Source organism: Poecilia reticulata, chromosome 20, assembly GCF_904066995.2.
Source record: "Poecilia reticulata chromosome 20, P_reticulata-male-v2, whole genome shotgun sequence".
NCBI lineage: Eukaryota > Metazoa > Chordata > Actinopteri > Cyprinodontiformes > Poeciliidae > Poecilia > Poecilia reticulata.
In genome coordinates, this window is record NC_088849.1 from 22,886,437 (window position 1) to 22,901,003 (window position 14,567).

Sequence of the window (14,567 nt, forward strand, 5' to 3'; positions counted from 1 at the left end):
ATTAATCAATAATTGGTTATTACTCTCGTAACGTCTTTAAAGTGTAACGTCTTTCTTTTCCATTTCATGGTTGTAAACCGTTCATACAAAAGTCTAATTGTGGTTGCATTAGCGACCACTTCAGAAAAAAATCTAATTTTAACAAAAAAAAAGTAAATTGAGCATAAAGAGCTGCTGTGTTAATGTAGCCTTTGTTGATTTCAAATATTTAAATTTGCTCCTCCTCTCTTTGAGCTTTGACCAAATATTAGTGGTTCAAGTTGATTTTGATTTCCTTTACCTGTTTGTCGGATTTACCTGCATCCACTTGTTTTAATTGTTTTAAATTCAAATGTCAATCATTCTTGTGGTTTGTACTTTGCTGCTTTTAAAGAGCTTGGCTGTTAGGATAATTAGCTGCATTAGCAGCTTAGCTTTTTGGGAGCGCTAACGTGCTAATCCTGAATTTGAGAAGATGATAGGCCTGGAGTAAAGTAGACAGCATGATTGATGATACAGATAATTCTGTTATCTTGTTTTTCAGAGGCGCTGCATCATCTTCTGGTTTTCAAAATTGGCGGTGAAACTTGAGGATTAGGAAGTGGAGTCAACAAACCAGTTGACGTTATGGACCGTGTTCGTCTTCTTTAGTCTGTCTGTAAGTACCCCAAAACTTGATTAGCACACTATTAGCTGAAATCCAACCAATAATTTGATGAAACCCAAGGACGTCTGCTTTAAAACCAATTTAATCCATTAAAATCTCAAACAACTGTGGGAATTACTAACGACAAGACATGAAAACTGCTAAGAAGCTCTCCCACCAGTTTAGATAAACCTTCACAGGAGACATTGGATAGTTCAGGGAGAATAACTGATCCGCCCTGCCGATTGTAGAGGCAATAACAAACGCCGTAGTTCCTTTTCTACATTTTCTATTCTGTCTCATCTGCTGCTGCAGCTCACAGAGAGACACAGAAAGACTCCTGAGCTCACAGAAAGGACACAGGTAATGTTATTTCAAAGGAGAGAATCGGCTACGGGGAGCGGGGAAGGGGGGGCAGAGACTATGGCTGATGTCTTTTGAACCCTGGGATCAAACAGCTCATCCATGTTAGCGTGTGGAAGTGGGGAGGTGCTCGGCCCCGACGCTCCCACCTATTGCTGCAACAAGGCGCCAGGGATGTTGGCTGCATCAAACGGCAGGAACTCTGATGAATTTGAAGCCGTGTGAACTCTCAAGAGCTCAGCAAAACAAACAACATTTGTAGAGTATTTGTCTGGAAATGGAGCGCGGGTTACGTTTAGAACATCTCTTTTAACCGCAGTTATGTGGTTCTGAGTGCTTTACATATACATCGAAATTAGAGTTGCATCTAACTGTTTCAGTAACCGATTAATCAGTTATTTTGACGATTAATCGCGTAAGAAAATGTGACATTCCTCATTCTCTTAACCGCTTAAACCTATTTTATGCAGTATTAGAAATACATTAAAATGTGCAAATAAATAATTCAATCTCTTTGACTAAGACTAATAAACTTACATTATGTAAGAAACATCAAACACTGGAACTCAAAGATGTTTTAAGTATCCAAACTAAAACACAACAACCAAAATTAATGAACAAAATGCACATAATAAAAAAACTCACACAACCATAAGGAATTGTGGCGTCTCTATAAGCAAACAAACCCTTCAAATATTCATCATAATGGAAAATATTGAACTCATTTTAACTTATTAGTTGATTGTTTAGCTGTTTAACTTGACAGGTCAGCTAACTCTGAAACCTCAAATTGGCCAAATTAAGCCCCTAAATAAACAAGAAGCTCTGAGCAGGACTGGAAGTGAGTAAACAATATTTATCTGAACCATATGGACGAACCTTCACAACATTAAACAGGTTTACACGTATAAATTTAACCTTCTTAGTTCTGTCTGGATCTAGAATCACGTTATAATGAAGCATTTTGAGTTTTTTAAACAAATATCAAGGGGTGAGTACGTAGTTGGTGGTCACTTGTTCTTGTATGGTGCAGTTTGAATATTTCTTAGTTTTGGAAACACCTTTTGGAGACATGGAAATTGATATTTTCCGGATTGTTTTTGAAAATGCCGATGCCACAGAGACCATTTTAATGTATAATTTCCACAGTTCCAGTTTGTTTACTTTACCACATCAAATCCCAGCAGAATATATCGAAGTTTGTAGTCCTAAGTGGATTTTTCTGTTTTTATGTAAAAATAGTGATAGTAATGAACAAGCGAACGTCTTTGCAGTCCATGAGGGGGCTGTGCAACAAGCTGTTAACAGTGCTGGCATTTTTGCAGCTTATTAAATTGAACGTGTCGGCATACAGCTGCTCAATAACACATCTAGCACACAGCTGTGTTTCTGACCATCTGCTCGCTGTTGTTTCTTCTTTTTATCTTTGTTTTCCTTCTCCACCAAGTTCACAGGAAGGCTCTCACTCTACAAAACGCTCACTTTACGCTCATCATGTAGTCGTTTCCATATCATCCACTGGCACAGGTACAGTCTCAGAATGTGCAGCAGGTCGAAAGGATGGTAATTTATAAAAACCCAGGTTGAAAGCATCTCCGTGAGGCAACAACTAAATCCAGTGTTTTATTGTTTCACCTCTTCTTTGTCTCACATAAACAGCATGAGACTTTCTTTGTTTCTGTTTGCGATCGATCGAACGCCTCTGGGTATGAAAGAAAAACGACGACAGGAACCCAGATAGACGTCTTCACACGTCCTTTAAAAACAGATTCACTTCCTTCGCAGCTGCCGATGAGTCCGGCAATAGCTGCATTATGAGGGCCGCGGTTTCTGCAAACTCTCAAGGTGCATACGCCAGTGTGTTGGTGTGTGCACGGACCCGGATCTTCTCTTTCATCCCGGCATCTGTGGCAGGCTGCCACGGGCCCGTATCATCTACCACAATACACCTGTTGGGGCGAATTTGATACCTGAAGATAATGGATTGGAGTTCAAAGAGGAGAATGCGGACAGGAAACTTTTCCAGAGGTCACATTTCATGAGCAATCTGCACTGATGCAAGCACACACACGCAACGGAAAAACACCCCGACACACACATTTGCTCACAAGTTACGAACAAAGACGCACACACCAGCAAGGCTTCGCAGTAGCAGCACTTTTTGCGTCAAGATTTGGTTCTTTTTCTTGCAAATCTGACCAAATAGATGTCAAATTATTTTCCTTTTTCACATTTAAAATGGCAGTATTATATAAAATCAACATTTTTAGCTTTACAACATCTTATCATGATATTCCTTCTTCACAAGCCTAACCCTTTAAGCTCCATGGCAACCTTACAGATGTGAAAAACGCCTGGGTGGACTTAGCCCCGCCTTCGAGGCACAGTTCCTCCCCCACTCAGCTCCTTCAGACTAGCCAGCAGCAATTAGCAAACACCTGCTGGAACTGCACATCAATTGTAGGAGCTACTTCTCAGTCCAACGCTGGTAAATGGAACTTTCTTAAAGAGACAGAGGCCCAATTTCAAGTCAAAAAGTAATTTTTTATGTCATATTTGACATTTGTAGCATTTTTATAACAACTGAAGGTAACAGTCACTTGATTATGCTATAAAGTGGCACATAACGCTGCCCCTTTAAGAACCAAAGTGAGGTTGGGTGAGGCTGTATATGCCACTCGTTGGTATGCAGCCCATAAATCGGCCAGGTGCTGAAAAGAAAATGCAGGTGCTTTAAATCTGTTCTCTGAGGTTATAAACTGTATGCACCAGTAGCAGAACCATCCAAAACAAGCCTGACATGCAGGCGCCTACACACCCTGTTGGACCATGATTACAGCAGCAGCAGGGCAACTTGGTGTTTGCATTTAAATATAATATTAAATAAATAATAAAACAAGACATCGCTCAGAGCACAAAGCGCAGAATTAGACTGAATAGATCTGCCCTTATGGATCGGGCACATTGTCTCCGAAACCCGATCTATAACTTTTGTTCAGCTGGTTTTCCTGTTCTATGCTCTGTAAAATGGCCGCTGGAAAAGACAAGTGTCAAGTATTTTGTACAAAAAATGTGATAAACATGTTTTGTACGCCACATAGACTGTACAGCTGACAGATGGAGAAATGTGTGACAATGAAAAGAAAAATGGCGGAGAATTATTTTTAATTATTTCTGGACCAATATAGATATTGATACTGAATCAGCGCATCTCTAATTTGGATCGCTAAAATAAGCATTTTTACAAGAAGATGTCAACTATTCAGTCTTGTCAACTGTATCAATATGGCCTGACTGTTAATCATTAACACACAGGAAGCGGTAAACTGTGGCTCTGCCTCACCAGCTGAGAGTCACAAGAATGATTGATAAACTCTGTCGGTTCCCAGATGGAAACTGTGGTGATTCTCCAGCTTCACAAACTGTCCTGTGACTCAGAAGCTGCTGATGAATGTGCAGGACTCACTGTGTTAGTTATGTTGTTGGATTCAACAAGTGAAATGTTTAATTTGCAGATTGTTTGCATGCTCTCCTCGTCATCAGACTGCAGGATAATCAGTGTTTTAATGCACATCGTGCTGCTTGTAATGTTGGCGTTCCGTCTCTTTAGTCATTTAAAGCTCTGCCATTAGAGCTGGAGCCGCTTTTGGATTGAATCTGACTGACTGTCCTTGGATCCTCTTCAGTTTGGGTCATTTCTCTCGGAGAGCAAATTCATGCACAGATTGAAACCAAAACACTTCTCCAAACAGTTAATTAGCTAAACTGGCACACGCAAACACACTATACGCAGTTAAAAAACAGCGCATCAAAATAAATGGAGAGAGGGACGTCATGCTGAGAGCTGCAGAGTATAGAAACCTAATGGATGTGTGGGTCAGATTTATGGCAGCTCGTCCTCTGCTCTGCTATAGGATAGAAAAAAGTTAACTGGAGCACGCCAGCTCCAGACGCTATAACTCATCCCCCGTCTCGCTCCATTTTATCCGCCGAGTACATTGGTGAGTATTTGGCTCATTTTGGTTGGGAGGAGCAATAAAACATAATCAGTGTCTGCCAGCACCAAGGTCGACCTGTTTTCCTTATTCATGGTGATGATCGTTTTGGCCTCCGCTGAAGGTTGATGAGCTGTTTATTTTTAGCCTGGTCTCAGATAATGGATGAGTTTGGGAAAGTTTAATTTTGAGTTAATTGCGGCTCAAAGATCAGATGAATATTTTATGCGTTTTTTCTTGATGTTTTAATCCACAGAGTAGGTGAAGGTTTGAACAGATCAGTGGTGATTTGTGTTGTGGGTGTTTGGGTCGGGTCTGTAACTTTCCATTGAAAGGACGTACGCGGTATATGTAGTTGTGTTGTTGTCAAAGTACCAAATTTATTGGGTTTCTGACTCACGAAATACATAAAACAGACAAGTGACCCGTATAGATTTACGCAAACCCATAACCTAAGAAACTTTGGTCAATTCAAACAGCCAGATAATTCAATTTAAGATAGAAAGTAATAAAAGTCTGTGCCAATATTGAGATATTAAGGGTGAATTAACACCAGCCCTGTTTGGTCCGCTTTAATCTGATTCCAGTCCGTTTGTGTAGAAAGTCCGGTTTGTTTGGTGAGGTGTGAATGTTCAATCAAACTCTAACGTGGAAAGCAAAAAACGCCTGAATACCTCGGCCCTGGTTCGATTGAAGTGAACTCAAATGAATATATGAACGCCAAGCAGACCAGGATCACTCCAGAAACAGGAAGTGAACAACAGTGCAGGGCATTCTGGGTAAATACAACCAAAACAAATATGCTAGTCTAGTGCTAGCAGAAAAAAAGAGTAGTGGTGTTTTACCAAATTCTACAACCGCTAAAACCTGACTCCATTTAATTTTTGTTTTCATTTTGTAAATACAGAAGTTGCTCTGAGTGTCTTCTTCTGCGGTTTTCATGTTTCCTTCAGCGGTTCTGGTGCAGCACACCCGCAGGCGAGGAAGGGAACAGGTTTTTCAAAGGGTTTGATTCGTTTGACACAGTGCAGAGTAAGAGAACTGCAACAGCTGGAGACGTAACAAATGTTGCAGTTTTGTTCCCAAATTGAACCGAGTCTATCGGGCTGTCAGCACCATGAAACATAGCCTTGATTCTCGTATCCAAACAGGTTTATGTTGGATTTTGTGCTGTTTCTGCTCCAAACATGGTGTGTGTTGACATTCAGAGAGCTGAGTTTTGGTGTCAAAAACTCCCTGTGTTTCCCTGGCTTCTCCAAATCTTTTGCAGCAAATGTTAAACAAGCATGAACATGCTTTTTCTTCAGCCGTGGAGTCTTGTGCAGTGAATGTGCGTAGCATTCATTCCAGTAGATCACATTATGGGTGGGAAAGCACCCTAAGATGAGACTCTAACAAGCGGCAAATGGGCATTTCCACTCTTGGGAACAAACTAAAGATGTCAACGCTCTCCTTTATTAAATATTAGCTCCAGAAATTGGCAGTGAGGAGGATGGAATAAGTTTTTTGTCCTTATTCCTGAAGTTGTGAGCATTTATAATTGATAATATTTAAGTTTGGGGTTGAACAATCATCACATTTGAGGCTCCTGGATGTCAGCCAGTAGTTTCTACCTACGCAGACCGTGGAGAGGCATTAACAAAAACTGATTTGAAGCGTGTTTGCTTCTTTGTTGGGTCCCCAGCAGCATTTATAGACCTGTCTCCAATATTTTCTGCTTTTAATTCAGCAGGCTGCCGCGGTTTATTATGAGCAGTATGTATTTTACGAGCCACGCTCGTCATTATCTGCAGTGTTTGGATCTGCTTCACTAATAATCAAATGGATAATAAAGCGCGGCTCCCCAGCAGTTCATTAAAAACCAACAGGCTTACAGTATGTTTCCACGCAGCGCGGTGAAGGACTACCGAGGGAGAAGGTTCACATGTCAGATCAGCTCAGTTTAAAAAAAAATTATCATTATTATTTAATTTTTTTCAAAACATGGCCTCGAATGTTTGGAAGTTGGAAAATAATAAATCCCGTCAGGGAGGAGAGCAGAAAAATATGAATCTGTTTAATTTGTAGAGCCGAGGTGTTTCTGTCCTTCTAATAGATGCGTCATCTCAGAGTGCGTTTTTCAAACTGGAATAATTTATTAAGTTAATCAAATGAAAATCTGCATCTTCTTATGTGGGATCAGTTTGGGGATTTAAGAACTTGTTCTCGCACTTCATGCACAGTTTTTACCTTTGCTGCAGTGTATTTAGGCTGCAGCAGAAGCCCAGGGGAACCAACTTATTACTTGGAGTTGTATTAGTTGTGTTGGCACTGACAGCTTAAATTAGAGCTGTACTTTCTGCTGTCTCGGTACATTTGTCCACCGGGGCTAAATGGATGCTTCTGTGTTTCAAACTGTGCCTCCAGTGAAGACGTTTATTGTCCAAAACCTCTATAAAAACAAAGCAATTACAGAGACGGTAGCTTCTGTTTATGATAAAGTCTGAGTTTGTCTTCTGTCGCAATATCAGAAGTGAGATGTGAGCCTCGTGTGTAAAGATTTCTTGCTGCTTTTTCAGCGGGTTTTCCTTTGATTTCAACCAAATGTGACCCAAAGAGCTGAAGGAAATCTGGATTCTTTTCCATATTCCCCAAACTGTGTAAGTGTTCGGTGCCTTGCAAATGTATTTTTGCTCCCTGGATTCTTTCACGTTTGATTTAGCCTCAAATCTCAAAGCATTTTTTTTTATGAGATCGGCAAACAAGTTATGAATAACTATGAAATGGAAAGAATATTTCACCTGCCACATTCAGAGCATCTTTAGACTTTATTTTTGGGCTTAATCTTTGGTTGGGCCCAAACCTACAGACAATGCTGCAAAATATGTAAAGACACATTAACATTTAGAATGCTTTTTATTCACTATTCAATAATTATTACATTTATTTAGCATAAATGCTTCCATATACCATCTGATTTTAGATTGCCATGAGTTACAAGGCAGAACATTTTATTATCAGATAATATATGACTTTATTACCAGAAAATACAATTTCTCCATGCAGTCCTCTGGTTTGATTGTAAAAAAAATGTCATATTTTATATGAATCATATCGAACTTTATTTCATTTCCACAGTTTTTGCATCAGAGTTCTTTGGTCTGTCTTGTCAAACGTTTCCATTTCATGCCAACTTGAAGAGCAAAGCAGCTTGTCGAATTTGACTGGCAGCCAATCAGAAAATGAGCATCAGAAATGGCATATAAATCAATTATTTTAACCTATACTTTATTTTTAAAGTTATTGATAAAATAAAAATTACGATGAAAAATGTAAGATTTTTTCAGCATCTTTCTGAGGCCCTCACAGCTCCCCCTGGCGTCAACCTAGGGGACTGCGACCCCCAATTTGAAACCACTGAATGAGGCCTTTCTAACATGTCAACATGCTTTGCTCTAAAGTACTCCACTGTGTCTCCGGCTGTATGTTTGGGGTTATTATACTTTGGGAAGGTGAACTTTCACCCCGGGACTCTTCTGGTCTCATACACAGTAGTGTCCAAAGTACCGTTACCATGACGACAAAGAGCAACATCCTGCACATTTGCTCCGCTAACCCAGATTGTTTTTCCTGACAAGTTCAAATCTTCCAAAAATGGAACAAGAGGAAGGATTTATCTTTTATTAATGATGCTTGTTGATCATTAAAATCAGTACAAATGATCCAGCAACCTTCATAAAATTTTTCTAAAAGGATTTTTTTTAAAGAAATTCCTACACTATTTTCATTCTAAATGAAAATAGTCAATGAAAATGGGACATTTTTCTATCCAAATACTACATGTTAAAAAAATTATTAAAAAATATAACATTGTTTGTTGCTTTCGAACTTTTTCAACTTATTGATTTTGGACAGTTTGTACTCCACTTTTTAACATTATTTCCAGTTTCTCAACAACTCAGACCAGCTTCCCTGTTTTCAACTAAAACGTAAAGCAAGTTTATATATTTAGCACATTCCATCGTCAAAGCAGTTCAAAGTGCTTCATTTGATGAAAACATAAAAAACAAATAAGCAAAACATTGAAGTGCCAACATACAGGGAAGTGATGACAGTAAAACCAGACTTCAGTGAATCACTGTTACATTTATTATTAATCAAAAGCAACTCAGAACAAGAACAGAAGTATTTTAAGGCTATTCTTCCAGTTCAAGTCTTTATATATTCTATTTAATGTTAAATTTAAAGGACTCATTTCCAGGTCCTTTAATCCTGTAGATGTTCTTCAGGGGATAGAAGGCCGACTTTGTAACCATCTTTATGTGGCTCCAAATGTTCAGGTCGGAGTCCATCACTACACTGCAAAAACACAGAATTTTACCAAGTGTTTTTGTCCAGTTTCTAGTGCAAAATACAGTTGGAATTTGTCAAAACTAACAAGTATATTTTTAGCAAGAAATAAGTACTTGATTTAAGTCAGTAATTCCTTAAGATTTTTGAATATTAAGGAGATTGCCAGATTATTTCATTTCTAACTTGGAAAATAATCTGTCATTGAAACTTTTTGGTTGGTTTTTCACATAATAGCCTAATAAAATACATTAAGGCTGCAATATGTTAATTCTATAAAAATATTTTCCACATATTTGCTGAAACACTCACTATGTTGTGACAGTTTTGTATGAGACAGATAATCTATGAAAAATCAAGCTCCTCTGTCTTCTCCCAAATGCTAACAAGAAGCTAACAAGAAGCAACCAATCAGAACAAGGATGCGGGTCTCAGCGCTGTCAATCATGCTCACCCCTCAGTTTTTCTACAGCTTCTTCACATGTCAGCAGATAAATGGTTTTCCTGTAAGGATGAGTTGTTTCTCCGCCATTAGCTCATTTAGCATCCCGTTCTCAAGGGTGATTGACAGAGCTAAGACCCGCCGTCTTGCTCTGATTGGTTGTTTTTGACTTGGAGTGGTTTCATTTCTTCACATGGCAATAGCAATAGATCGATCTTTTCACTGATTATCTCTCTCAGACATGAAAACAGTTTCAAAAAACATTTTAAAAACATTTTATAGGAGTTATATAAGCATCTTTAAAGCTTACATAAAAGGCATGAGTGCTTTTCTGAGCCACAGTTAACTTTTGGGTGTTAATATTTTTGTATTGTTTTGCTGTGAGGCAGTTTTCTAATAGTTTGAAATAGCTGAAAACATTTTTGTGCTAAAATCACTGCCTCTCCAAGCAGAAGCACACCGAGAGACGCCACACAGCCATAACATCACATCATTGGATAACTCTTTTCCAATACAGTGTTTAATTCCTCTCTCTGCTGTATTGTGGATCATTGTGGAGGACCATCGGTGCAGGGAGAAAGATTATCTTCACAGATTACAGTGTTTGTCTCATTTTCCCTGCAAATCGATGTCTTAATATCTCCAGTCTGCGTTTAGAGGCCGTAGCAAGCAGCCACCTCTTTCTGTGAATGCTCATTGCAGTGTGGAAAGTGTCAGCTAGCGATATTCTGACATAATAGATGAACAACAGCCATGAATGTGGATTCAGACTTAATTCAACAAACAGCTTTGGTTCGAGAGGCTCCGCCTGGCGAATCATTAAAAAAGAGAGAAACAATGAGCTCATGTTCTGAGCAGCTTCAGTTATTACAGATAGAACCTGGAGATCAGGCTGAAATCTGATCTGAACCTTCAGAGTCACATAAAAGACAGTTGCAAAGTCGGCCTTCTATCACCTGAAGATCATTTCCTGGATTACAGGACTGATGTCACAGCAGGAATTTAACTTTAATTCTTTCACTGGCTCCCTGTAGCTCAGAGACTAGACTTTAAAATATTTCTGTTAGTTTATAAATCACTTAAATGGTTTAGCACCAAAATATATTAAAGATCTGCTGTTGTATCAAATTTTCAGACTCACTCGGGTCTTCTGGTTCCGCTCAGCATCCTCAGAACCAGAACCAAACATGCAGAAGCAGCATTCAGCTTCTATGCACCACAAATCTGGAGCAAACTTCCAGAAAACTACAAACAGCCAGTCAGAGTTGCTTTAGAACCATAATAAATAAAACATTGATGGTTTTCACAATTGTTGATTGTGTGATTTATTATGTTTTCATAAAGTACTTTTAGCTGCATTGTGCGGCCAGTTCAATCATTGTTGAAGATGCTTGTCTAATCATTTCACAATTAGACAACCATAAAATAAATCTATACAGTAAACTTCTCACTAAAAGTCTATAATGATAGTTTATGGTCTGGTAAAGCCATGTCAAAATAAAATGAAGGGTTAACGCCGCAAAACACAAAATACTCACCTAGTTTTAGGTCTAGTTTTAAGTGGAAATAGCTCAGTACACTGGAAGTACGATGAAACTGACTTATAGATAACATTTCAGAATGATTTAGTTGTTTTAAGTCCATAATTCCTTAATATTAATGAAAAAGTATTAATTCCACCGCTGCATTATTTCACTTCTAACATTGGAAAGATTTTCTTGTGAATTTGTCTGCCAGTGAAACTATGGCTTTTTTTTTTTTTTTTAATCAATATTAAAAAATTTCTGACTTCAAACAAGCTCCCATGTCTTGCTGAAAAGTTACTTGTTGGTTAGTTTTTTCTTATTTCAAGTGTACTAAGATGTTTGCACTAGAAACCAGACCAAAGACACTTGGTAAGATTTTGTTTTTTTGTAGTGAACTTGTGTCTTTATTGTCCTGTAAGTTTCGTCATTTGGTATCTGATCGGATATTGCTGGAAATATTAGATTTTTCCTGAGGTTTAGAGGAACATTTACATGATACTCATAAACATCCCCCCTTCCATTGTCTACTTCCCAACAAAGTAACAGGAGAGATAAGGTGTGAGATTTCAAAAATTTCCACAAACGACCTATTGCTGTGTTTTCCTTGTGTTGAAGCAGCAGCAGCATCATAAGCCCTGAGGTCAGTCACTTCGTCAGCAGCTCAGACAGATGACTTACAGCTCAAACAAAAGGATTTGCTCCGATGCACAGTACCGGCGAACGAAGAACAAGTCTCATCGTGTTCCTGCGCTTAAACCCCGAAGCTCCCGCTCCATCTTTCTGACACCTACGACCCGCCTCACAGGTGTCCTCTCTGCTTTATGGTGGCCGGGTTCAGCAGGAAGAAAAGCTAATTGTCAGTAACGTGATCCCCTCTTCATCTCGTGAAGCATATCTTGGCAGGTGTGTGAGCGCTAGCGCTACTGTCGCTTGCCAGGCCGCCGCTGATTGACGCGCCGTTGTTTCCCAGACCACAACAACGCCAGCAGGGTGCTTGATGCTCTCTGCACTCAAAGGCGCCTTCTGGTAGCCCATAAAGCCCCGTCAGGCTCTGAGCCCTGCAGTCATTCAATTAGGAATTTACTGGGCTATTGATTTCAGCGCGAGGGTGGTGTCTCACATCTTGGAAACAATAAGGAGCCCATAAAAGCCTGTACCAGTCTTTTTACCTAAAGGGGTGATGACTCCGGCTTTATTGTGAAGAAAGGCATGAAAAGAGTGATGTGTAAAACGAAAACACATAAAGTCCTTTTGAATCCAGCCTTTTCACAGTCGTTGCTACCTCTGTAAAAATGTGTTGGCCAGAAGAAAAGGCTCCAAGTTATTTTGGTTAGAGTCAGTTATGATCTGGAACAAACTTTCCAAATTTCAGCCGAAACACTGTTGAAATCTAAAAACAGTTTATGTCCAATTACTATGAAAGTTAAGTAGGGTTGGACAGTATGGCTGAAAAATGTACCAGGATATAAGCGTTTCATATCACTCAGTATCCATAAATATCGACTACTTTTTGTTTTAAATATCTGGCCTCTGCTGTTTTATCCACAGCTTTTATTCCACACCGTTTTTTATTTTTGTTTTTATTTTTAAATAGTTGAGTCACTGTGGCGGAACCTTTAACTGCTACTGCGCATGTTACTCAACAGGTTGTTGCTAGGTAACCACAGAATGGGTGAGTTGCTAGGTAACCAAAGAGTGAGTGAGTTAGTTGATACCATCTTGTTTAGAGCGGTTAAAGTGTTTTCTCTGCCTACATCTCCCAGAATGCTGTGTGATTCTGGATTGGAGTTTGGTGAAGTTATTGAACTTCTATCGGATGTATTATCTATTGATATTGATCATGTGTCAATCGTGACGTACAGATTGCTACTGATTTATTGCCCAGCTGTAAGTTTAAGGCAGTAAAACAAGGGGGGAAGAGATTTAACGCAGACATTATTAATAACCAGCGCAGTCTCAGATTTGTTTAATTTGTTAACATGTAAAGCAAACCTTCAGCTTCTGTTATGCTCAAAAGGTTTCTCTAAAGACGCTGAACTCCAACTTTCATAAAAGATACATAAGCTATGAGATTGTAATGATGGCATAAGCCAACTTGTGGCAACAAATCCAGAATAATTGTGCAATCATTTTAAAGTAATTTTGTGAATTAGCTTAGAGTCACCACACCGCCAACCTAGTGCTATATGCCACTATTGCCGATTGATGCACTTTCAACACATACCAATAATTATATTGGAAGCACTTTGCTGACATCCAGCTGTCAGACTTATAACAAAATCATGCCTATTTTGCTAAGCTGCATACCAGGCACATACATTTGTAAGTATTTTGATTCTCAAAAACACATCACGATCAGTGATTGTGTGAAATTGCTAACCTAAACAAAGTCCACGCATCTGAGAACCAATCACTTCTCAGTAACTGGATACTCTGTATGAAGAACAAGGACAAGAACAAAAGTCTGGTTTTACCAGGCTGGATTATCAGAGTCCTTAGTGTTTATTAATGCAGTAATTTGCTGGTCTTACTTTTGTTGACATAATCAGTCTTAACTGTTTATCTGCACTACGCTAATGTAGCCATGCAGTTAGTGACCCCACAACTACATGTTGCTTCGCTAACAAAAAGCTAATTCAAATGATATGTAGTCAGAAAGCAGCTGTAATCAAACACGCTCTCCTTTATTTGGCTCAGACACAAAGGAAAGAAAACAAGCTGGTGCTGCTTCTAATTAGCTTGGATAAACAAGCTAATTAGCTTGATTATTTATCAATAGATTCACTTAACGGATACAAAGCACTGATAAAATAACAAAGCTCTTGGTAACACAACACATCTTCAGCAGGAGATGCCTCAGTGGTCTGGCTGTCGACTTCCTGCTTAAATCCATCAGTTTTGGCTGCCTTGTTCTCTCCTTCCTGGTTTGGCTCGTTTATCCCATTAAAGACCCAAGAATTCAATTGTTTTACTGTGTTTTCAAAAAGAAACAGTTTCAAACCCTTTTCAACCAATTTTTCTGCCTAAATCAAACCTGCTTGAATGAACAAAATAAATCATGTCAGTTCTGATTCAGAAAAGTGACGACAGCATTTTGTACAATCCAGGGTGTTTTGTTTTTTACTTGGGCCACAAGAGGGCACCTAAAAACGACCTGCAAGCATAAAACTGGCATTCACCTCGATTCTGCTGATACGCAGTGAACACATTTGCTCATTTATAGAAACTCAGATCAGCTGGAGACAAAACTGCACTCAGTCCTGCAGAAAATGGGAGCTTATAAATGA

General features: G+C 39.0%; 1 protein-coding gene and 1 long non-coding RNA gene across 2 annotated transcripts in view; one reads left to right on the forward strand and one right to left on the reverse strand.

The window, feature by feature from the left end:
- Nucleotides 1–14,567, forward strand: part of LOC103456701 (uncharacterized) — a 172,848-nt gene that overhangs the window by 89,812 nt on the left and 68,469 nt on the right. Inside the window, exon 3 of the long non-coding RNA XR_532300.3 lies at nucleotides 524–637. This is a non-coding gene — a long non-coding RNA (uncharacterized LOC103456701). The remainder of the gene's footprint in view (nucleotides 1–523; nucleotides 638–14,567) is intronic.
- The window catches only part of LOC103456703 (cadherin-20), a 97,558-nt gene that overhangs the window by 81,868 nt on the left and 1,123 nt on the right, over nucleotides 1–14,567 (reverse strand). The window lies entirely within an intron of this gene.